Below are 26096 nucleotides of genomic sequence, written 5' to 3'. Positions count from 1 at the left end.
CTCGCACCTCCATAGGGGTGCGAGCAATTTTAAGCTAATTCGACCCAGCAAAGGGTGCGAGACCGGGCTGAATCGGGTGCCATTTCCAGCAGACCTAATAGGATCAACCCCTTTGTCTGAGAACGGAATCTGTGCAGCGTTCACATTGCAGTGATATTCAATAGTACATGGTCTTCAAATGAATCCCCTCCAACTGTCATAACTAAATTAAACCCTTCACTGGTACCCCCCCCTCCCCCCGTTACAATCTATGATGAGGCGGCGACGTCACGCTGGTTGCCGGGGGCAGGGCCGGGCAACGGCTGACATACTGTTCAGCGGCGCTGCCCAGGCTCTAGACATAGCATGGTGGGTTTTTTAGGTAGCGCTCCCCCTAAAAAAACTCACCCAGTGGGGAGCATTACCTAAAAAAAAAAAAACACCACTGAAGGGGTTAAGAACAATATTTTCAGTGAAAAAAAGTTTTAACTATGGGAGATAAAAATATTAGAACAGACATTACATATATACAGCCGTGCTATGTGTTTGAGGGCAGTCACCACCGTCTAAAGATGGAAGTGAGAACTTACTCTATGTGGCGAATGCTCAGATACATGTATGATGCATCGGTCTCCTGGTGGTAGTTGGCATGCCGGTGTTGGGATTGTAAACACAGTCATCCCCCACCGCCGGGATGCTGAACACAATCCATGGAAATATCTAAGATTTATTTATTGCCAGCTATTTATATAGCGTACACACTACATACCTGGCACATGCACAAGCATTATTTCTAGGTTTAAATTGGTTAGCCAATTAGCCTACCAGTATATTTTTGGATTCTGGGAGGAAACCGGAGTACCCGGAAGAAATCCACGCAAGCGCCGGGAGAATATACAAACTCCGCACAGTTAGGGCCATGGTGGGAATCGAACCCATGACCTCAGTGCTATGAGGCGGTAATGCTAACCATTACACCATCTGTGCTGCCTACCATGGAATCACCGATTCCATAGTGCGAAGGGCAGTGATGAACTATACCCCAAAACGACCAATTACATATCTACTTTTAATAGCCTAGTATAGTCAAAAAACATAAAAGTTAATATACTGTATGTTTGGTTGCTAGTGGTAACAGCATATTACTTGCACTAATTTATAGAATAAGCGCTAATTCTTGGTGCGGTCTATAAACATATTCCGCTAACTGACAAGGGGCTGATAGAACATAACTGCCTTCCACATCTAACAAAAGATAAGAAATTACAAATTGGTTTGAATTTATTTTTCCATTACAAGACTTTGTTTTTCACATTATACAAACAGATCAACCGTGATACAAAATTGTCAGAGCGTGTCAGATGTTTTCCAAAATGTCTACATAAATTTACCCATCTCAGATAAACCTTCAGATGCATCTTTCTCAGCTGAAAAATTATATATACGTATGTATTTTTATGTAATTTAACCTTGCGCTCTTATTGCCTGGAATTACCAATCAATTCCGCTTAAGGTCATTCAACTCCCGCTCTATAATTATTTATAAAATTGCCAACCGGCGGAATGATGATGTTGTAGATTAGGAAGATGGTTTCAGAAAGACGCTCGTTTTTTGCTTTATGAGCTTGTGTGGCAAGTTTGAGTTTTCGTGTTGGCAGGCGTCCTGGAGAGAGGTTGGAGGAGACAAGGAGTGAATCTCGTAAAGTCCCCATACGGGGGGCACAAATTACAGTGTGGATACTTGATCAAATTCAATTAATTTGAAATATTTTTTAATAAATGAATGTCAAATATTGATATTAATTGTTCCTTTAGAATTAAAATGGGCAACAAACCTTTAAATCCCAGATCGTCTGGTGCTACCGGACGACTGGAAGAGTGGGCAAGTCTCACAAAAACCTCGCACTGGCTAGCTGCGGCCAACGTGCGCGTTTCATCCGGTCGATGACGCATTTCAGAAAGAATTGCACTATTACGGCCCTCTACCAGCTTTTCAAAGGCAGAAATCATGGCTCTGTGGGGAAGGGGCCACAATAACTCTGTTGAACTATCATTGCCACAGTGCCAAGTAGGCCACAGCATGCTCACGGAGGAGACAGTCCACAATCTTTGGGAGGTGGCACTATCTGACAGGTACGCACTCTCTAGGTAATCACACAATTTTCAGGAGTCCAGGATCTCGGCTGCTAATTAAGGAGAACACCTGAAATCCCAATGTTTACAGTCACTATGGGGGGGGGGGGGGATATTCAATATTTACCGTTATGTCCGATTTTCAGAAATAACGGGAAATAAGTATTCAGTCACAGGGAAATGGCTGGGATACGTGTCTGCAGATCCGACTGTTTAAAAAGCTGAATATGCTTTGTTGAAAATGGCCGCTAAATTTGCAAATATTTCAGCAGAAAAAAAAAACATGGATTCGCAGATCCACATCTTGAAAAAAAAAATATATTGACCACTATTTCTGTTTTTTGCTGCAGATCGCAAACATTGAATATGATGAAAGTCCCTGTTTCCACTGCCTTGCTTTCCCAGGAAAGTAGGGCAGTGGGGGATCGGCTGTCAGCAGCAGACAGGCAGCGTGCAGCGGCAGGTAGGAAAACGGTGGGGGGCAATGGTCAAACTCTCCTTCCCATGTCGAAAATCCCAGGTAAGAGCTCTTTCCACTGCTCATTACCCAGGAACAAAAGGTCACGCAGAGGTGTCCAATGCGTCTTCGGATGCAGCAGTAAATGAGAAAACCTGGCAGTGGAAGTTTTTTTTTTTCTCTTCCAAGACTCCTCTGGTGGCTTTTGCATAATTTCACACAGCTGCTGCAAAGATGCGTCAGCTGTGCCGTTAACGTCCACCTTTGAGTGAGCCCCTATATACGGTGTGTACACATGGGGGCGATTACAGCAAATATCACTGGAAATATGGTTGCTGAGCGACCATATTGCCAGCGATGGGAGTGTGCACCGGCGATAAATCGCCGGTTCCGCGCTCCCGTTTCTGCCCGTAGTGATTGCTGGTCGAAGGAGCTTGCTCCTGCTACCAGCTGATTTCCACTGCTGCTCCCCCAGCAGTTTCTTTTTCATCAGCGACCATCTCTGGTCACTGATGCAAACGGGACACCGAGCGATATATCGCTCAGCTTGAGCGATATATCACCCTGTGTGTACAGGGCTTAAGTGATAAACTGTTCCAGTTATTCTAGAATACCGTACCCTACCTGAGCGCCTCACCTAGTGTGAAACGGATGGCAATGAATACCCTGTACATACACATTTCTCATATACACATGTAAGACTGGAACGGCTTAGCACAAGCTTTGCATATCCGGGTTTTACCAGTTCAACTTTATTGGTCCCTTGAATCAGATCATATTTATGAATCAGAAAAACATATACAGTATATATTGGAAACTAGGGAACACAGATCTTATAAGACGGACATAAATTTTCCTGTACGGCCAAATAATAACAGATCTGTTTGTGCATTGGGTATAAGGTAATGCGGCTCGACATGTACCACACACCGTGGTGTCTCAGCCTAATGCCACATAACATGCATGCAGACATCAGACACACACATGCTGTGGCAGGACATGTTTAAGGATTAGCTGAAGCCTGCACGGCCAGAACGGATTAGCACAGAGAACTCGTTATCCTGGTTACTAGAATATATTAACAAATTAAAACATCAGAGGATAACAGAACAGGCTGCATGAGCTCAGCAATAAACGCAGGCAGGAAAGTGGGGCATCGCTACAGTCATAAGTGTCACACAGTAATATGCAATAGGCATTCAGGAGAGAAAGAGGGAAAGGGGGGGGGGGGGGGGGAGTGACATCACAACACACAGCTTAGGGCAACATTAATAAAACCAATGCAGCAAATCAAATTGTAGGTTTTCTGCAATGTCAAGGAGAATTGTGTAAATTAGAGGGGACATTTATCCAAACCACCCAGTGCATTATGGGAATGCTGTAATGCATGATGATTTGTATAGAATGGTTGGTGCATGACTATTCTGAAACCAGCACAGTTTTTATATACAGTGGGCGGGACAAAATGTATGATGGAATGACATTGGTCATCCTGCCCCAATCCCCGCCCACATTGCAAGGAGGTAAAGGCACCTGCAGGAGCATTGCCCTGCGGGAAATGCGGGAGGTACAAATTCACCAGCCCGTACAATGCTAGCATTGTCCAATTTTAGTGGTGACATCATGAATATGTCATTTTATGGGCTGGGAAGTAGGCGTTGTCAGTTGTGACATCACTAGAATAGCTGTTTTATAAAAAATTTGAACAAATAGTATCTTCCTTCTCCACGGTCACACTGCCCCCAGGAAATGTTTCATTGGTATAATGCAGTGACGGCTAACCTTGACACTCCAGCTGTTGTTGAACTACACATCCCAGCATGCCCTGAATCAGTTTTAGCATGGCCAAATAGTAAAACTGTAGCAGGGCATGCTGGGATGTGTAGCTCAACAACAGCTGGAGTGTCAAGGTTAGCCCTCACTGGTTTAACGAGACTCCGACATTTTTATTAATAAATAAAGCTACCATTTGGTCAGTGTCACGATTTGCGGATAGGTACCTTTAGCAGCACCGTCTGCAGGATTTGCACTGTCAGAGGATGTAAACATTGATTCTCTATTAAGCTTATTAAATGAGATTCTGCCAAATTAATATGAACCAATCATAACTCTGACTACTAGAAACATTAGACTGTCCCACGAGTGTTTCAACCGCAGCAGCAACGAGAAGGACATACAGTAGGTTTTTATTACTATCTTCTTCTAAAGTTTGAGGTGGGATTCAATGCGAACCACATGATCAAATCCCTGGTCGAGAAGACCGGCCCACTCTTCCAGCGGCTGAAATCTGGGACTCAGCTGGACATTCCGGCAGAGTAAGCAAACTCTGTGAGGTGCGTCGTACAGCTAAATAAAAGCGGTACTTCCTTTTTGGCAATTCAGCAGGAAAACCACAACTGTGGACACTTACAGCAGTAATTGGAAAACATTAAATTAGTGTCGTTACCATCTAACATCCTGCACTTTAGGACCCCGCAGCTAAACCGTTCTCCTCCCTGTCATTTGCATACAGTACTGGCTCCAATTGGGCCGGGGACACAGAATAGACCCAATTTATATATTCCTGGGTGGTTCCTCACAGCTGGAATAGCACTACGTAATGACATACCTTGCATACGTACAATAATAAATGTATGACACCCACATCAGGTGGCCCAAGACTGGAATCTTTCAAGTATTATTTGTGATTAAAGTTCCCAACAGAAAACTTTTTCTTTAAAACACTAAAAGCCAGATGTACTAAGCTTGAAAAGTGATAAAATAGAGAGTGATAAACCACCAGCCAATCAGCTTTTAGCTGCCATGTCACAGACTGGGCTTGAAAAATGACAAGTAGGAGCTGATTGGTTGGTGGTTTATCATTTTTCAAGGCTTAGTACATCTCGCCCTAAAGCTGTGTACATGTGTACACAAGGTGAGATTTTGTGTTCCATTTTGACTATATAATCAAAATCGAACCAAATGGTTTTCAGCCTCATTCGATGCCGGTTCGATCCCGATGCGCGCTCCCATTTAATGTAAATCTCAAAGTAAAATAGACCGTGCAAGCAAGATTATATAGTCAAAAACGAATGTGTTTTGCTCGTCGTTGGTTTCGATCCTAATAGAATCAGGGTCGAATCCCAAGCAAAATCGCACTTAATGACCTGTACAAATATTTCAATGTGGTCTATTTCTCTACTCGATTTTGCTTATATAAGCAAATTCGAATCAAAATCGAATAGGCATATAACGGTTTTGCAGCGGCATTCGATCCCGCTGCGTGGCCCCACAGCATTGAAATTTTATAGAAAAACAGACTGTGCAGGCAGTGCCGTCTTTCCCATTGGGCTTATTGGCCAGTTGCCCAAGGATTCTAGGTGCCCACCCCATTGGGGAAGATGGCACTGCCCCGTGGAGCTGCTGCGGCGGGTGGCAGGCAGCAGCAGCTGGAAGCTTGGCGAGCCGGGAAGGAAGCGCTACTGATTTCGAAAAGACTGGCCGGACGCTGATTGGCTGAGAGAATTCAGCCAATCAGCGTCCGGCCAGTCTTTTCAATATGTTTTCAAATTCAGGGGGGCAGTGTGAATTATTTTGCCCAGGGGCCCGCTCGAATGTTAATACGGCCCTGTGTGCAGGCAAGACTATATAGTACAGATCTGTACTATACAGTGCAAATCAAATGCGTTTTACTTGCCGTTCCATTCAACCCACAAGCAAAATCGCACCGTGAACACCCCATAAGGGTTAAATGTACTAAAACCTCTAAAAAATGGAGAGCTGCTTGCTGTTGCTCATAGCAAGGATGTAGGATGCAATAGAAAAATGATAGACATCATTTTATACGTTGTTATGAGCAAGATCACCTCTCTTAAATTTTAGAAGCTTTAGTAAATTAACCCTTAAATTTCCTCTATTGCGTTGCTATGAAAGACTACTGCATTCTTCCATACAACACAAATTCGTACCAAGGAGTTTATTTACTAAGCAGCAGGTTTTAAAACCAGGCACTTCCGATGTGTTCATGTCTGAAATTTAAAGGGCAACGCTTTTTCTAGACAAGTTTGGCTACTGAAATCATTGCCCTTTTAAATTCTGAGTAAGATGAGAACACCATAGGAAGCCCAATTGTTCATTAGAGGAACCATTAAACACTAAAATTGCAGCCTGGCACCACGATAGTTGCTAGCTCTTGTTAGAAGACCTCTGTACTGAGGTTCCAATGCAGGGGTGGGCAAACCGGTCCTCGAGATCTACCAATGGACCTCGTTTTCCAAATGCCCTAGCTGGTGCACAGCTGTAGTCATTACTAACTGTCACATGTCCCAGATCCCCTAGCTGGTGCACAGCTGTAGTCATTACTAACTGTCACATGTCCTAGATCCCCTAGCTGGTGCACAGCTGTAGTCATTACTAACTGTCACATGTCCTAGATCCCCTAGCTGGTGCACAGCTTTAGTCATTACTAACTGTCACATGTCCCAGATCCCCTAGCTGGTGCACAGCTGTAGTCATTACTACCTGTCACATGTCCCAGATCCCCTAGCTGGTGCACAGCTGTAGTCATTACTAACTGTCACATGTCCTAGATCCCCTAGCTGGTGCACAGCTGTAGTCATTACTAACTGTCACATGTCCCAGATCCCCTAGCTGGTGCACAGCTGTAGTCATTACTAACTGTCACATGTCCCAGATCCCCTAGCTGGTGCACAGCTGTAGTCATTACTAACTGTCACATGTCCTAGATCCCCAAGCTGGTGCACAGCTGTAGTCATTACTAACTGTCACATGTCCCAGATCCCCTAGCTGGTGCACAGCTGTAGTCATTACTAACTGTCACATGTCCTAGATCCCCTAGCTGGTGCACAGCTGTAGTCATTACTAACTGTCACATGTCCTAGATCCCCTAGCTGGTGCACAGCTGTAGTCATTACTGTCACATTCCCCAGGTCACCTAGCTGGTGCACAGCTGTAGTCATTACTGTCACATTTCCCAGATCACCTAGCTGGTGCACAGCTGTAGTCATTACTAACTGTCACATGTCCTAGATCCCCTAGCTGGTGCACAGCTGTAGTCATTACTAACTGTCACATGTCCCAGTTCACCTAGCTGGTGCACAGCTGTTGTCATTACTGTCACATGTCCCAGATCCCCTAGCTGGTGCACAGCTGTAGTCTTTACTAACTGTCACATGTCCCAGTTCACCTAGCTGGTGCACAGCTGTAGTCATTACTAACTGTCACATGTCCTAGATCCCCTAGCTGGTGCACAGCTGTAGTCATTACTAACTGTCACATGTCCCAGATCCCCTAGCTGGTGCACAGCTGTAGTCATTACTAACTGTCACATGTCCCATTTCAAGAAAAAAATCAAAAGAGATTTTATGAGGATATCCTGCAGCGCTGGACCTTTGGGATCAGTATCACCTGGATGATTAGTGGTTTATATCAGTCAATGCAGTCCACTCTTTGTTTTAAAAGTTCAAAAAACAATTTATTCAAAAAACGTGAAAAACTCCACAAAAATGGCTTCCATATGCCACAAAGCATGCATCAAACAAAGTCACACAAAGAAACTAAAAAATGAATAAAATATATAAAACATCCAAAAACATTCCTTTTGACCTGGCTTCTGCCTCCCAGGGGGATGGGTGATATGTGGATGACACAGACCAGACCTTTTCGGGGAGACTTGTGATAATGTGAAAAAAAGGTTAATATCCCATAGGGAAAAGATGTTATTCCCGGGTATCTCCTATGAGGCCCTTTTACACAGTCTCATAGCCACCTCTCCAAGGCTTGGAATACACAAATGGGGAAAAAAATATATAAGGAGATTGCTCTCACCACTCCGTTTCTGCACACTGTCACAAAACTTCTCCTTGGATAGGGAATAGCACGGCCAGCCACACTGCCACTGCGGATGTACCGTACAGACCCTTCTCCTCTGGATACCGTCTTTGCAGGAGATGAAATGCTCAGAGACTGCTCTGCCACTGCAGCCTCTGGGTTCCTGCTGTTTAGTGTGCAAGACTCCGCTCACGCTGGAATGAATGCAGTGTGGCTGGCCGTGCTATTCCCTATCCAAGGAGAAGTTTTGTGACAGTGTGCAGAAACGGAGTGGTGAGAGCAATCTCCTTATATATTTTTTTCCCCATTTGTGTATTCCAAGCCTTGGAGAGGTGGCTATGAGACTGTGTAAAAGGGCCTCATAGGAGATACCCGGGAATAACATCTTTTCCCTATGGGATATTAACCTTTTTTTCACATTATCACAAGTCTCCCCGAAAAGGTCTGGTCTGTGTCATCCACATATCACCCATCCCCCTGGGAGGCAGAAGCCAGGTCAAAAGGAATGTTTTTGGATGTTTTATATATTTTATTCATTTTTTAGTTTCTTTGTGTGACTTTGTTTGATGCATGCTTTGTGGCATATGGAAGCCATTTTTGTGGAAATTTTTTGATGTGGAGTTTTTCACGTTTTTTGAATAAATTGTTTTTTGAACTTTTAAAACAAAGAGTGGACTGCATTGACTGATATAAACAGCTAATCATCCAGGTGATACTGATCCCAAAGGTCCAGCGCTGCAGGATATCCTCATAAAATCTCTTTTGATTTTTTTCTTGAAATTATCTTGCTAGTATTACAGTTGTACTATTGTGTGAGGACAAACAGCTGCAGGATTTCTTTTTGGCGCTCGAGGATTGACTCTGTCATTTTTTTGTGATATATTCTTGTCACATGTCCCAGTTCACCTAGCTGGTGCACAGCTGTAGTCATTACTAACTGTCACACATGTCCCAGATCCCCTAGCTGGTGCACAGGTGTAGTCATTACTAACTGTCACATTTTCAAACGTGCTGCATTCATTCCTACTATAGATCCACAGGTTGCCTGAAACACATGAAATGTTGGCAGATCTCGAGGACCGCTTTAGCCACCCCTGTTCCAATGTTGTATCCGCAGATGGCTGTAGGTAATTATACAACGTTTTAAAATCTGCCTGTATTGACTGTCCTATTTCCTATCTAACAGAAGAAGCAATTTGCTCTGGAAATATTCCTCCATAATTGATGGATCTCACATATATTTCCTCTCCCATGATCCCCCTCCTGCCAATGTATTATTCATGGTCATCCTGTAGGCAGAGGGAAAGGAGTGTGACGCAGGCTGGCGCTGGCCCTTTAAGAGCGGCCTCCCAGCCTGTGATCTAGCGAGAGGTGCAGTGACTGCTAGCAGACTGCTATGTAGATCAGTAACACCAGCATCTTCCTGTACCACCCAGCTGCCAGTTATCATCAGTCCTGGGCTTAACCCTTCCCTGGCGGCGGCTGGGCCTGACCACAGGATATGCTGCTGATCCGTGCCAGCAGAGCAGGGATTCAGCCACTTGGAAGGGGACAAATCCTCTGCATACATTACATTAACAGCAGGTTTTTGCCATGCACTTTTATTTCAATCTCCTTTTTTTTTTTTTTTAGGCAGATTCACAAAACACTTGCTGCATCGCAGCGCAAGGCAATATAATGCACAAATCAGCTTTGGTGGCTGCATTCCTCCTTCTCCCAGGTCCACAGCCAGGAATGCAATTAATTCAGCCCAAGCAATCCAGCAATGGAACCTGCAATGCAGAGGCAGACACACGTCCCGCTAGCCATTCTCTCCAAAGACCTATTATGCAGCTGGCATCTGGAGCTGAACTGGCCTATTTATGTGCAGTGACCCCTCTTCCCCCCCCCCCCCCCCCAAAAAAAAACCCATTCACCAATGGGCCTCCCGTAAAGCCTGCCGGATGAATTTAATAGGCAGCACTAGCCATCTGTCCTAGCTAGCTGGCTGCAGCTCTCCTACTGTATCCATCTAATGCACCCCCCATCCTTAGCGCTGGCACACATCCATACACAATCCGATGCACTTTAACCCTTTGCCTGCTGCCAGAGGGCCAGCATATGCTGCTGTTCTATATGCAAACAGAAAAAAAATTATACATGTTTTTGCACTTGCCTGGAACTGTTGTGGAATTTAGCCATAGAGATTAATCCAAGTCACGCGTGGCTGCGAGTGTTTCTGCAGAGAGTGTGGATATGAACCCGGGCGTAGGGATGACGGAGAAGAGGTTAGACCTGCTGAGGGGGTTACAGCCCGTGCGAAAAGCTGGAACGGCAACGAGCTCCCTGCAGCTGGCAGCGCACGGGGAGAATGCAGAAGCCTTTTATATTATTGGTGACACTTCCAGCACATGACAGTCGACATCTGTATGGAGAAGCAGCATTACATCACAGAACCTCCGGGCCGGCTGGCTGCACACAATGCAGGCCGGGGGGATTCTACTACTAACAGGGCGCAAATAGCACTGATGTGGTGTCACCTGGAATATCCAATCGGATGCTTAGGATCAGCCTATTGCAAGGCAGACAAATAGCAAACGTGTAGCTTGTTGCTATGGGATACAGCACCTTAACTACATCTGTACCGATAACATAAATTGGTTCAATTAAAACAGACACGACACAACTACAGGTAGAAATTCTTAGTGGTCTTCTACATGTGAAGTGGTCACCTCACACAGTATGGAGGCAGCCATTTTCTGGGCTGTACCAATTATCAATTGACTATGAACTATTGTCTCATACCTCTAGTTTAGGGATATTCAACTTGTGGCCCTTCCAGCTGCTGTGGAACTATACAACCCAGAATGCCCTGCCACAGTTACAGCATGCATTGAAAGAAAACCGGTGGCAATGCATGATGGGATGTGTAGTTCCACAGCAGCTGTAGGACCAAGAAGCTAGCACACAAAGATTGCGAGGTACTTGTGTATTATCACGGCGCCCAGATTTTCTACGTACGCAAGCATAGTGAAATCGCATCGCATCACAGTGCATTGCATGTATGGCATACAATGCAATGGGATGCGATTTTATATCACACCTTATCTTTTTCTGGTACTTGTATACTATCACGGCTCCCATCGCATGCCATATGTAGTGGCATGCGATTTTTCCAGGTTTTTTATGAATTTGTTGTAAAAATCGCATGCCATGCGATGGCATGCAATTTTGATCACAAATGCATCCAAATGCATTTAAATTAGTAGCAAACATGTTAACTGCACCCCAAATGTCTTTTTTCACACTGTACCACCACCGCTATCAACGCCAACGGCGGTACGCATTCTATGACCTTTTCATACCCCCACTATCCACGTCGGCGTGGAGTTCAGAACAGAAAGTGTGGCGAGCCCCGCGAGGGGACGCGGATACCTGTGAAGCCCGCGAGGGGACGCGGATACCTGTGAAGGTATCCGCGTCCCCTCGCCACGCTTCGGGCTCGGTGGCTCGCTGCGCTCACCACACTTTCTGTTCTCAACTCCACGCCGACGTGGATAGTGGGGGTATGAAAAGGTCGTAGGACGCGTACCGCCGCCCCTCGCGGGCTCGCCACGCTTCGGGTTGGCGTTCATAGTGGGGGTGCTACAGTAATGCCCCTTTCAGACCGCACTTTAAAAACGGTATATTGCCGTTTTTTTACCGTTTTAAAACGGTAATGTGTGCGGTCTGAAAGGTGCAGGACCACTTAACCGGTTAGAAAAAAACTTTTTTCTAACCGGTTAAAATGCAGGGTCCTACCCGTTTCAGAACCGGTATTTTAGGCTCAAAATCGGTTCTGAAACGGTATTTAGGACCCAGCCAATGAGCTGGGTCCTAAATTCAGCACAGTGAATACTTAATGAGCGCTAATTAAGTATTCACAGCACTGGAGCCCCCCCCCGTGTCGACTTACCCCGTGCCGGTATCTCCGTTGTGGTTCCCGGCACTGCAGCTCAGTATGCTCGGAAAGCACTTATGAAAAAAGTGTCTTTCAGAAAATGGCTGCCCCCATACGAAAGACAGTTTTTTTAAACAGGGTTTCCTATGGGGCAGCCATTTTCTGGAAGACACTTTTTTCATAAGTGCTTTCCGAGCATACTGAGCTGCAGTGCCGGGATCCACAACGGAGGTACCGGCACGGGGTAAGTCGACACGGGGGGGGGTCGACACGCGTGGGGGCGTCGACATGCGCGGGGGCGTCGACACAATCTCGGTCGACACGCGTGAGGGGGGGGGAGCTGCACGGAGGGGAGGGCTGAAGGCTGCACTGGCTTTGACCCTGTATTTGGAAAGTTTCCAAAAACGGGTCTGCCAGTGTCAAAAAATCGGCCGTTTAAGTGCTGCGGTGTGAAAGGGGTTTTATCTGGCAGACCCGTTTTTGGAAACGTTTCCAAATACAGGGTCAAAGCCAGAGATGCGGTCTGAAAGCAGCATAACAAATGCCCTTTGGGGTGCATTTAACATGATTTTAACACATGTCAATGATTTCTGTGAAAAATGGCATCTCTTTGCATCGCATGCGATGGCATGCGATGCGATTTTTTCATATACGATGCACATCGTGGGAGCCGTGATACTACACAAGTACCCTTTTTCTTCTTATATAGTGTGGCGAGGACAGCGAGCCACCGAGCCCGAAGCGTGGCGAGCCCAATGAGGGGACCCGGATTACGGCACAGGTATACCACATGTGCTCGCCACGCTTCGGGCTTGGTGGCTCGCCACACTATATAAAATAAACTCTACACCGAGGTGGATAGTGGGGGTATGAAAAAATTCGGAGGACGCGTTCCGTCGACGCTCTTCGGGATTATGTGGATAGTGGGGGGGGGGAAGGACGACACACGTGGATAGTGTGTGGGGGGGAGTGGATAGTGGGGAGCCACCCTAAGTGGCACTTTGATTTAATCGCATCGCATCACATTGTACACGTCGTACAGCATTGTACACGGCATGCGATGCAATGCGATTTCCCTACGCAGAATAGCCCTGTACGCTAATAGAGTAGTGGGCGCCGTGATAATACACAAGTACCGATTGAGATTTAATGTTTGTGCCTCATACCTCAGGGATGTCACATTAACACAATGACGTGTTGTAATTTCCTTTCTGCGCCTCATACCTCAGGGATGTCAGTAGTTCTTAGAAAACGTACAGATTTTGCACCTCATGCCAGGAGTTGGGTGATTTTAGTAAATTATATCATCTAGTGTTTACCCACTATATCGTTAACGATTCCATTTACAGATTGCCGCTTTAATTTGCTGCCTCATGCCTCGGAGATGTATTCAGTCTATTTGAAGTACTGCCGCCTGGACATTTTGCACTTTTTTCCATCGTCCTCCGCTATGATGTCAGTAGTTCTGAGCGCAAAAGTGTCGCCATCAGATATCTCATAGAATTGGCTCCTCCCATAAAATGTCTGCCTACACTGAGGACATTAAAAGTGTGGTGGCCATATGCTGTTTTTTTAATAACTATAATGTGACATATAGTATTAGAATTATTGTTTCACGGACATATTAGTCATTGGAAATATGAAGACAGAAATTAATTTTATTATTTACAATAATTATTCTAAATGCTAAAATTTTAATTAGCTGCTGTCACTGAATTGCTGATATTGCTGATAATCGAGTTATGATTCTTGTCAGAATAGACTACGTTGAATAAATTAAATGAAGGTTGCACAAGAAGAGCAACTGCTCACTAGCATGATATACTCAGCATAGTAACGATCATTATTCTATTAATACTTGGGCTATATTATTGAGCACGCCATGTCTGAGAGATACATTGTTCAAGTGATTGCTTGGTAACACCAAATATACTTTCATTTTCTATGATTATGTAGCCGCAGGTTGGTAGGGTTGGCCATCGTTGCCATCGATGTTGGTGGCACAAATGGTCATCGATGTCAGCATACTGTGGATTGTATGTCCATTGATGGTTTTACCTATCGATCCATTTTGTTTGACTGTCTAGCCCATGGGCCAATCGGAAACTGGGGGCGGGGCTTCATGTGTTTCATGTCCCGTGTCCCAACACAATATGGTCGCTGAGCAATTTTGGCTTAATATCTCTCATTGCCAAGAAAAACCTTGGCAATGAGCAAGAAAGCCACTGGCAACGAGCATATGTAAACCCTTGTAACAAACAAAACCAGGGCAACAAGCACATAACCCCTAGCAAAGAGCACGTTGGTAAGACAAATTCTAATTATACTGTATATGGGAAGGGCTCTTCTTTATTAAGGCCTCCATCCACTAGAGGGCGGTATTGAGTGACCACACCTCCTATTGTGAAGCTGCGGTCAGCACAAGTTTATGCTTTATGAATTAAGAAAAACAAAACTGTTTGGGTGTAGCCTATGGCTTACATCATCTTTGGCAATAAGTCTCACGGGGACCCCATAGAAGGATTATGTCAGGGATACACACAGCACATATAAATGTGGCCAGTTACATAGGCATGCACTACACCCAATGTATGAGGTCTTCTAGACTAGAACACTCCCCACTCTCTTGGGCATGGAAGGAGTGGACGGAGGCCCAGCTGCCTGCGCAGGCCGTGACTCCTGACCTTCCTGTGAACTTGACTCATTGTACATACTAATGACATACATCTCATGGGTCACGGGAGACGTGTGACTTTCATATTAGCAAAGTGTGGCTAGTCAGCATCTACAAGACTAGACACGGGCCTCTAATAGCGAAGTGTGGATTTAGAAGTACTGTAAATGTCCCAAACATGTAATGGGATAAGGCGCATTTGTAAAGCGTTGGTGCATTTTTCTAAACATCAGTAATATTAAATGCTCAAATCCTAGTTGTACATGAGATATTTTAAAATAAAATGATGCATTTTACATTATATTGCCTGGCCAGATGTTCTGTGACCACATAGTGGGAACTTTTACCCGTTACATAACTACTGGTTTACAGGGCACATACTATATGTAATACAGTTTGGGAATTTCGGCGCTCTACCCCTAAGTGAAGGATGAAAAGAGAGATGGGCTTGATCTCAAAAGTATTTTTATTGTGCAAAAAACGGCAAGGTAATGTGGCGGTGAAATACACTGATAAAAATCAGATATACACAGTGAGGTCAAGGTTTGCACGTTTAGAGATAAAAAGTTTGTGCTTGAGAGTCTGTGTCACAGTGCTGTAACACTTGATGCGGGTTCTAGACTGTCAGGGCTGCTTCCGGCACAGTCCAGCCCTGACAGTCTAGAACCCGCATCAAGTGTTACAGCACTGTGACACAGACTCTCAAGCACAAACTTTTTATCTCTAAACGTGCAAACCTTGACCTCACTGTGTATATCTGATTTTTATCAGTGTATTTCACCGCCACATTACCTTGCCGTTTTTTGCACAATAAAAATACTTTTGAGATCAAGCCCATCTCTCTTTTCATCCTTCACTTAGGGGTAGAGCGCCAAAATTCCCAAACTTATTCTCAACCTCTGCAGACTGATCATCTGCATATTTTCAGCAGCTAACCCCGCACATTCGCACTTAGTGCGCAGTTTCACAACCCATTTCTATATGTAATACAGGTTTATGCTAAAGTGTTCTCAGTGTTGCACACAAGTAAAACACAAAAGCAGAGCAATGCAGGCTTCCAAAACTTTTCCAAGCAGTGGCTTCTGCACAGAGGGGAATTTCGACGTCATGGGGCACTAGGCAAGATACCGGTTTGGGCCCGATCCCTCCAACAATCCATAGCACTATATTGTTGCTGCTGACTACAGCCGGCATTGATAGAGTAGGTATGGATCATTGTCACCAGCATTATGGTAGACAAACATGAGGTCTACATGCATTTAGGTCGACATGAGTTAAGGTCAACATGCAGGACGGTAGACATGACTTTAGGTAAACAGGGTCATTAGATTGACATGGGTAAGGTCGACAGGGTCATTAGGTGGACATGGGTAAGGTTGACATTGAAAAAGTCCACATTTTTTTTTTTTTAACCGGAACGTCATCACAGTCAACATAAACACTAAAACGTAGCACCGCGTCCGCTCGCCATGCTTCAGGCACAGTGACTTGCTGCGCTCGGCACACTATTTTATTCTCCCACCACGCCCTAGTGGATGGTAGGGCATGAATACCGCCTGTCGGCACATTTTTTTTCTAAAAAAACTGTAAAAAATAAACCATGTCGACCTAATGACGCTGTCAACTTTCCTGCATGTCTACGTTAAGTCATGTCGATCTAATGGTGTAAACCTAATGATTGTCTACGATCATGCTGGTGACCCAATGACCGTATCCCGATAGAGTACCTTGGTGCATGCACAGTCTACCGATAAATGCTCAGCTGCGTGAACATCGGCGTTGTGTACAAATCTGAATCGGGCTGTAGGGGTTTTGGAAGTCGGCGTAATACCTGTGTCACATTCACAGTAATCTGACTGCCCACATACAGTGGATGTGACCATTTTGTGTGTCCACATGTTTATTATCCTAGCAAAGAAAATCAATGGATGGTCAGGGTATCATTACGGGGCCCCTGGGACCTGCCGGGCCCTAGCCAGGCGTCTACGTTGCCTTGTGGAAAAACCGACTCTGTTTCCCTATAGACGCATTAGCCATGTCTGGAAGGAGACTGGATCACTGATATGTCACACAACCAGGAACTGTATATATATATATCTCTTATATATTTAGCCAGATCTGTCACTCAACCCCTGTGGAGAACGTTCCTGTGTAGAACAGTTTCACTTTCATGTGTCTGACGTTCCACCCCCTTGACATCACCTCCCCCCGCCCAGCCAGGGCTACAGTACACGCCCACCATCCACCATTACTTCACAGCCACCATCCACCATTACTCCTGCACATCCCTACCCTCTGCCAGGACCCCCCTCCCGCGATTCGCGGGCCCCCCCACGACCCCCCCTCCCGCGATTCGCGGGACCCCCCGCGACCCCCCCCCCTCCCGCGATTCGCGACCCCCCCTCCCGCGATTCGCGGGACCCCCCCGCGACCCCCCCTCCCGCGAATCGCGGGACCCCCGCGACCCAGGCTTGCCTACCCTCCCGGAATGGCCGGGAGCCTCCCGGAAATCGGGTCCTTCTCCCGGCCCCCCGGGAAGGTGGGCAAGTCTCCCGCATTCTGGGATTTGCCCCGCTCCATCCTTGCCCGCTGGTTAAAATTACATGAAATCGCGGGTACGCGGGGAGGGGGCGGGGCTTAAATGACGCGATCGCGGCATTTCGCGTCATTTCGCGGCATTTAAGCCACGCCCCCTCCCTCTCGGCCCGCGAATCACGGAGGTTTTCGTCATGGGGGGCGGGGCCAAGTGCTGTCAGCCTTGCTCCCGCCCCCCTGATGTGTTGCCTCTCCGGGCTTCTCCCGGAAAGGTGAAGATAAAAGTAGGCAAGTATGCCGCGACCCCCCTCCCGCGATTCGCGGGACCCCCGCGACCCCCCCTCCCGCGATTCGCGGGACCCCCGCGACCCCCCCTCCCGCCATTCGCGGGACCCCCGTGACCCCCCCTCCCGCCATTCGCGGGACCCCGCACCCCCCCTCCCGCGATTCACGGGACCCCCGCTTTCCACCCTCCCGCGAGTCGCGGGACCCCCGCGACCCCCCCTCCCGTGATTCGCGGGACCCCCGCGAACCCCCCCTCCCGCGATTCGGGGGACCCCCGCGACCCCCCTCTTGCGATTCGCGGGACCCCCGCGACCACCCCGGTATCCGGACTATTGTTAGACAGCACTTACATCGACAGCCATTACATCGACACCATTAGTTCGACAGCTCAATAGGTCGACATGGTTTTAGGTCGACATACCATTAGGTCGACATGTCATTATGTCGACAGCTCATTAGGTCGACAGCTCATTAGGTCGACATGTTTTTAGGTCGACACTGCCATTAGGTCGACAGTGTCTATGTCGACAGTCAAAAGGTCGACATGGGTTTTTTCACTGTTTATCGAGCCGACATGTGCCGACAGGCGGTATTTCATGCCCTACTATCCACTAGGGCGTGGTGGGAGAATAAAATAGTGTGCCGAGCGCAGCGAGGCACCGTGCCCGAAGCATAGCAAGCGGCTGCGGTACACTTCAAACTGTGTCCATGTCGACTGTGTCGACATTTTGGCCAAAAAAGTGAAAAAACCCATGTCGACCTTTTGACTGTCGACATAGACTATGTCGACCTAATGGCAGTGTCGACCTAAAAACATGTCAACCTAATGAGCTGTCGACCTAATGAGCTGTCGACCTAAGGAGCTGTCGACATAATGACATGTCGACCTAATGGTATGTCGACCTAAAACCATGTTGACCTATTGAGCTGTCGAACTAATGGTGTCGATGTAATGGCTGTCAATGTAAGTGCTGTCTAATATCCGTCCCAGACCCGACCACCCCCTCCCGCGATTCGCTGGACCTCTGCGACCACCCCCTCCCGCGAAACGCGGGACCCCCGCGACCCTCCCGCAAATCGCGGGACCCCAGCGACCCCTCCCTCCCGCGAGCCCCCTCCCGCGATTCGCAGGACCCCTGCATCCTCCCCTCCCGCGATTCGCGGGACCCCTGCGACCCTCCCTCCCGGCATTAAAAGGGCCCCCCGCGACCCCCCTCCCGCGATTCACGGCACCCCCCCCCTACTGTGATTTGCGACCCCCCTCCCGCAATTCGCGCCGCCCCCTCCCGCGATTCACGGAACCCCCCGTAGCGCCCCCCTCCCGCGATTTGCGGGCCCCCCTCGGCACTTCTCGCGATTTGCGACCGCCCCCTAATTCACACATTCGGGGACCCCACCTCCCGCGATTCATGCCCCCCTCACGCAATTCACGGCACCCCCCACACCCCCCTTCCTGCGATTCGCAACCCCCCACGACCCCCCCCCCGCGATTCACGAAACCCCCCGTAGCGCCCCCCTCCCGCGATTTGCGGGCCCCCTCGGCACCTCTCGCGATTTGCGACCGCCCCGTAATTCACACATTCGGGGACCCCCCCTCCCGCGATTCATGCCCCCTCACGCAATTCACGGCACCCCCCATACCCCCCTTCCTGCGATTCGGAACCCCCCATGACCCCCCCTCCCGCGATTCATGCCCCCTCCCGCGATTCACGGACCCCCGCACCACCCCCCTGCGCCCATCCTCCCTTGATTCACGCCCCCCTCATGCAATTCATGGCAACCCCCCACACCCCCCCTCCTGCGATTCGCAGCCCCCCCACGACCCCCCCCCCTCCTGCGATTCATGACCCCTCCCGTGATTCACGGACCCCCGCCCCACCCCCCCTTGACTCACGGCACCCCACGCGCCCCTCCCGCAATTCACGGACCTCCGCAACCCCCCCTCCCGCAATTCACTAACCCCGACAACCCCCCTCCCGCAATTTGCGGACCCCCCTTCCCACGATTCAAGCGCCCCCGCCCACGATTTACGGACCCCCGCCCCCTCCCGCTAACCGCGGATCCCCACACACCACCCCCCCTCCCGCAATTTGCAGACCCCCCAGACCCCCTTTCGGCAATTCCACCCCCCAGCGGACCACCGCGGCCCCCGCATTTCACGTACCCCTGTGACAATGGGGGATCCTGTACCACCACAAGCAGGTACCGCCCCTAGGTGGGAAATCCGGCCCTGGCTGCCGCACTGCAGGTTTCCCCACTGCCCTCTGCACCAGCGCCACAACTTTTATCAATGTCTTGCCCACATACCACTATTATACAGCCTCCTGCTCTCATGCACGCTCACTCCCAGTGGGAGGAGACGCTCACCCACTGCCGGGAGCTGCATACTGTCCCCCACCCTCCTCCAGTACTAGGGATGCCCATCGACCATCAATGATTTTCAAATAATCGATGGTTTATGGCCGATGTTGAATACTTTTGCCATCAATGTGGGAGGACACTGCCCTGCCTCCTGTTCTCCTGCCCCGTAACTTCCGCCAGTGGAGACCCGCTCACCCTGTGTTGCCCACATTCCCCTATCATGCTTTACCGCCCAGCCTCCTGCTCTCATGCACCCTAACTCCCACCCAGTCGGAGGAGACACTGACTCCTGTATTTCTGTGCTGCCACGCTGGACCCTCACCCACTGGCAGAAGCTGCACAGTGTCCACCACCCTCTTTAGTCCCCCGTATGCCCACACACCCCTATCACTACCCAGCTTCCTGCTCTCCTGAACCGTAACTTCCACCACTGGGTAATCGCTGACGCTGTGTTGCCCACATAACCCTATCATGCCTCATATCCCAGCCTCCTGCTCTCATGCACCCTAACTCCCACCCAGTAGGAGGAGACACTGACTCAGGGCCACCGTCCGGTACTCCTGTGCTGCCACGCTGGACCCTCACCCACTGCCAGAAGCTGCAATACAGGGCATCTTTCATACAATTCTAACCATATTTCTCACAATACAAATGTTCACAAATTAAGGGGCGTAGCCCCTTACGCCGGTGTGAAGAGCGCCCGTAGGGCGCGATGAATCACCTAGTATATATATATATAATCTAATTTGCAACTTAAGACTTAAGGCCCTGCCTCTGGTATAATGGGGTATCCCTGCAGACCCCACAAATCTGTACATTGGTAGATGGTACAGACATCAGCTAAATTCCATCTAACTTTTTGAGACCCATGAGAAATTAGTTTTATCATATTTGTGTTCTTTTTTTTATTTCTTAATTCCTCCACGTCCATGTGACCTGACTGATTTATTTACATTTAGCGATTTATTTACATGTAGCGCAATATATTCAGTTGCGCTTTACAATTGGAACGGACATTCCCCAGAATTACCAATAGTGCTAATTGTTACCTTGTTCTGTGTATCCTGTACTGTCCTATTGTTAACAGAAGTACAGTGCTGGGCACCACTAGTGGCACTGTATCAATAAATTGTAATAATAATAATAATATTAAACTAAAATAAGTTGGCTTTTATTTTCTCTCTCTCAAATATAAATATATTTATATTATATACATATTTAAATATATACGAAATGGACTTTCCGTAAAGAGCCAAACTGAGTCATTTTTTATGTCAATGCTCTAACACGGTGGTTCTCAAACTCGGTCCTCAGGACCCCACGCAGTTCGGGTTTCCAGGTCGACCCACAGGTGCACTCATTACTGATGGACACATTTTAAAAGTTCCACAGGCCGAACTAATTATTTCACTTGATTCTGTGAGGAGACCTGCAAAACAGGTACTGTGTGGGGTCCTGAGGACCGATTTTGAGAACAAACAAATATTCTGATAACTCTGAACATTACAGATTGTAAGCTTGCAAGCAGGGCCTTCCTACCTTTTTGGCTGTCTGTAACTATCCAGTGTGTTTTATCACTTGCCAATTGTAAAGCGCAACAGAATTTGCTGCGATATAAAGAAACTGTTAATAAATAATAAAATACAGTGGAACAGATCCGCGCGGCTGCCTTGTGTGGAGTTTGTTACAGTTACAGCTTTTACAGCACTTGGCCAAGAAGGCAAAACACAGAATATGGGAACATATGATCTCCAGAAGAGCTGTACGCGTTTCATCCTCGTTATAAAACGTGTTCAGCAATTTCTTTTGGTGTTTCACTAGCACCGACAAAACAGCCGAGGACCTATTCCAGACACATGCGGAGTATTCTCTAAGACACACAGGAGGGATGAAGCACTGCTACTTCACAGCACTGGTTCCTGAAGAGATGGACCCAGATGCATGAAAGTGATACAGCAACCCACAAAAATACAGGTCAGGACCTCTGGGAAATCTATCAGACATATATATGTGTTGGACACCCCGCTATAATGTGAGACCTGCAAACGCCCTCCTTCCTCCATTGTGACCAGAAGCCTTAAGAGCTGTCTGTGCGACCAAAAAAAAATATATTTTTTTCAAATTCCAGTGAGATATTGAAAAGGAGAAACTGATCTGAAGAAGGGCCGTAACAAAAAATGTTGGTTAAAAATGTACCTGACTTATTTATGGAATAAAATATCCTATGTTGCTTTTAACATTTGGTGCATTTATAAACTAATAAAGAGAAATGGCACAATAACTCCTAGTGGGATAACCAGAGGAACAAGAATTATGTTAAGGCTATATACACAATCCAACCTTTGTTTCCAGCCACCTGAAAGGCAGCCTGCAATAATGTAGGTGTGCCATGCACAGTACAGGGCAGTGCCTGTATTTACTGTACAGATCTGGGATACCTGGGATGCATTCAGCATTACATCAGGGAAGGGGGGGGAGGGGGGGGGGCATATAACAGGGTTAGGCTGCAGGGAGGTGGGTTTGGCACTTAGAAGGGGTGGTCGGGGTTAGGCTAGAGGTGGGTGGGTTAGTCACTAGCAGGGAGGGTTATGGGTGGGGAGGGGGAAATGGGAGGTAGTTTGATGGCGAGGGGAGGTAGGAGGATGCCAGTTGTCCACATAGGTGCCGATTTATGTTTTTGCTGGTGGGTGCTCAAGCCAAAAATATAGAGGAGTGGCTTCATGGGGAAGAGGTGTGGCCACAAAATAATACCAATTTATATTACGGAGCACAGTTATCTCCAATATTCAAATTACGGCAACAGAGTTCCACATACATAAATGCCCCCACAGTGCAGGTACATAAATGCCCCCACAGTGCAGGTACATAAATGCCCCCACAGTGCAGGTACTCCGCGGACAGAATACACTCTTCCCGGCATACTGTCTCCCAGGTGGTGGGTCCTGCAACGTGGGTGCTGCAGCCGCAAATTATCAAATTAATCTGGCAGCCCAGCAGCGGGACTCGGACCCGTGGGTGCGCATCAATTTCCGTGCCCTTGAGCACCCACAGAATCGGCACCTATGGTTGTCCGTATGTATCCCTGATACCTATAGCAATAGCCATCCTAGCTGTGTCCACCTTGCTGTGGATCATCATACAGATGTAGCGACTCTCAGCCAGCCCAGGGAATCGCCAGATTCCCATAGCTGGCGGAGAGGCGCTGCATCTGAAGGGGGCGCGCAAGCATTTCACACGCACTCGCGTCCCCTTCACTCGGTGGGTGGTGGAATCCCTGCCCGTCTCTGCTTCAAGGAGATGGGCAGGGTTAAGGGGGGTGTGGGCAGCTACGGGTGAACATCGGCGATTGGCGATAGACTTGCCAGGAGCAGCTCTAACGAGAGGTTCTCCATCTGTATGCGAATCTGTCAGGTGCAGGGTTTCCCAGCCTATAGCCTTCAAGCAGTCCGGATAACTGAGGCACTGATTGAGTCTCATGTGCTCAGTATGCCTATGATTAAAACCTGGATTGTTGGGGTGTCTTGAGGACAGAGTTGGGAAAACACCACTCTAGCGTTAGCCAATGAGCACATAGCCTAATGAGGGGCATTATGAATTTGCTGGTCTATGACGTCAAGGTTACACAATGTTCCGGGTGTTATACCTTTGCAGAGGAAACACTGTAGTGCTGAGCCCATTATCTATGCACTAACAGTTGTCTGTCCCTGAGCGCTGCCTTTCTTCTGCCGTGCTTACTGAATCTCATTATAGTCTAGTTTTGGGGCATTTTTAAAAACTAAGGGCCTGATTCAGAAAGCAGCGGTTGTTCGTCCTGAAGCGTCACCCTCCGCACAGCCGTACACCCCCCCTTGCCGCCATATCCCCTTGGTACCATGCAGGAGGATTTACGCAAACACATCCCCTTGCATTCGGCCAAAGTGGAGAGAAATCAGTCGATGGTCACCGACCATTGAATAATTTCTCTCCCCTTCTGAAATAAAGGTCAGTCTGAGCTGACTTATTTCCCTCAGTGTCCGCCAAACAGGGGAGCGGGTGCTAATGTCATGTGATGTCAGCTGCCCACTCCCGGCAAGCAACTGCGTTTTCCTGCTCCAGCTCCATTTCCGCCCCTGTCCCCCACCTCCCGTAACGAACGACCCGACGAGTGTGGAACTCGCCAAAGTCATTCGGAGCTGGGGATTGCACATGTGGAGAAAAGCGCACACGAAAACCCACGACCATCATGGCTGAATTCGGATTGCTACAAGAGATCCTGAACCAGCCCCTAAAGGCCCATACACACTGGCGACTTTGAGCTGAAAGTCGCTCAAAACAGCCTGTTTCAGGGGCTTTCAGCTCAAAGCCGCCCAGTGTGTATGCCGCAGCGATGAGCGGTGATGCACGCTCCCGCATCATCGCCGGGAAAGCCGTTCATCTGTTGGTACAGTATTACCAGCAGATGAGCGGCTTTGAGGACGGCTTTGCATAGCGCTGTGCTATGCAAAGCCGCCCTCTCCCAGCTGATGGCGCCGGGCAGGGGGAAAGCCGCGCAGTGTGTATGCACTGAGCGGCTTTCCCCCCAGCGATGAACACGATCATCGCTGTCCATACACGCTGGGCATAGTCACCCAGGGTTTATGGACCTTAAATTACATGAAAACCTCAGAAAACTTAGAGAACGAAGGGGTGATGTATCCAGCCAATCAGCTTCTTCTGTCATTTACCTAGCTATATCATATTCCGCTGCGCACGAGACGTCACCCACTGAAATGAATAATGCTTTAAGCCGCATCCTATTGAGCTCTGACTGTTGCACATAGTGATTCTGTTACCACATAATACATCTCTGAGTGTAGCTGCCGTATCCCATCTCTGGGCGTGTGATCTCCAAAACACCAGAGCCCAGAGGCCTCATTAAGTGGCCTCCTATCATTATGCTGAGTATTAAACAGGCGGGAGTGTACGCCATAGTACTTACGGTGCAGACTAATCCATTCTTGTTTGGCTATATTAATATTCCATTCCCACCGCAACAATATATCTGCCAGAGGTGCTGTGTATCTAATGGGGATGGATCTGTCGCTGCCAAGAATATGAATTGCCTTAACCAGGTAAGAGCGGAGGAGCGGGATCTGCCGGTCCGTGCTGTAGGTAGACTAGATTCCTTTTTGTTACTTAATTAGCTTTATACTGTGTATTAGGCTGCAGCCACACAATCGCTCCCTTTGTGACCACTTCACAAATGAAGGGAGAGGTATCAAACATTCTAAACAAGACAAAAGGGAGAAGATGCCCATGGCAACCAATAAACTTCTAGCTATCAATTATTGAGTAGAACCTAGATAGTGATTGGTTCTTCACTGTTCTCTTCGGGAGGTTTGATGCACCTCTCCCTTGGGTACACACAACATTCTGCACACTGTGTATGACATATATATGATCCAGCGGTGTGCGTAGGGCGCCCGGCAAGCAAACAAACATGAATTCTTACCGCCGCTACATCCATTCCAGGATTTCGCTTCAAACCTTTTTGGGTGAAGCGGAAGCCAAGGGGCCAGGTCATGTTTTCCTAGGTACTTGTCTACCTTATTTGAAAGAGCTTACCGTGCCAATGCTAACACATAAAAAGGTGCAGAGAAAAAGGAACCAATTATTTTTAATGGTGCAGTTCACACACCACTTCGTTACAACCTTAATGGTGCTTTGGAAAATGTGAAAACACAGCATGTCCTATTTTCTAACAAAAACAATTCATTCAATATAGAGAACGTCTAACAAATGCACAGAATTGACATACGGAATAAGCATTCATTTGTGTATTAATAAGCCATGGGTCTTTATTTATAGCAATTATTCAAAGCCCAATTTAAGATGCTTTTACTGTTGCGTACGTTGTAGGGCTAGGGGACACTGGGGAGATGGGGAATGAGGAAAACAATGAAGGT

The 26096-nt window shown here is 47.7% G+C and overlaps 1 protein-coding gene across 6 annotated transcripts in view; it reads right to left on the bottom strand.

The window, feature by feature from the left end:
* MAGI1 (membrane associated guanylate kinase, WW and PDZ domain containing 1) overlaps positions 1-26096 on the bottom strand; it is a 413627-nt gene that overhangs the window by 192740 nt on the left and 194791 nt on the right. Inside the window, exon 1 of one of the 6 annotated variants that reach the window (XM_083156035.1) lies at positions 10554-10576. The exons of the other annotated variants lie outside the window; for them this stretch is intronic. The gene's annotated coding sequence lies outside the window, so the exon portion shown is untranslated. Of the gene's footprint in view, positions 1-10553; positions 10577-26096 lie in introns of those variants that run through there. 6 annotated transcript variants of the gene reach the window in all.

The sequence above is a fragment of the Crinia signifera genome, chromosome 8, assembly GCF_055691185.1.
Source record: "Crinia signifera chromosome 8, ASM5569118v1, whole genome shotgun sequence".
NCBI lineage: Eukaryota > Metazoa > Chordata > Amphibia > Anura > Myobatrachidae > Crinia > Crinia signifera.
The sequence above is the reverse complement of the archived record's forward strand: the minus strand, read 5'-3'. Positions and strand labels throughout refer to the sequence as shown.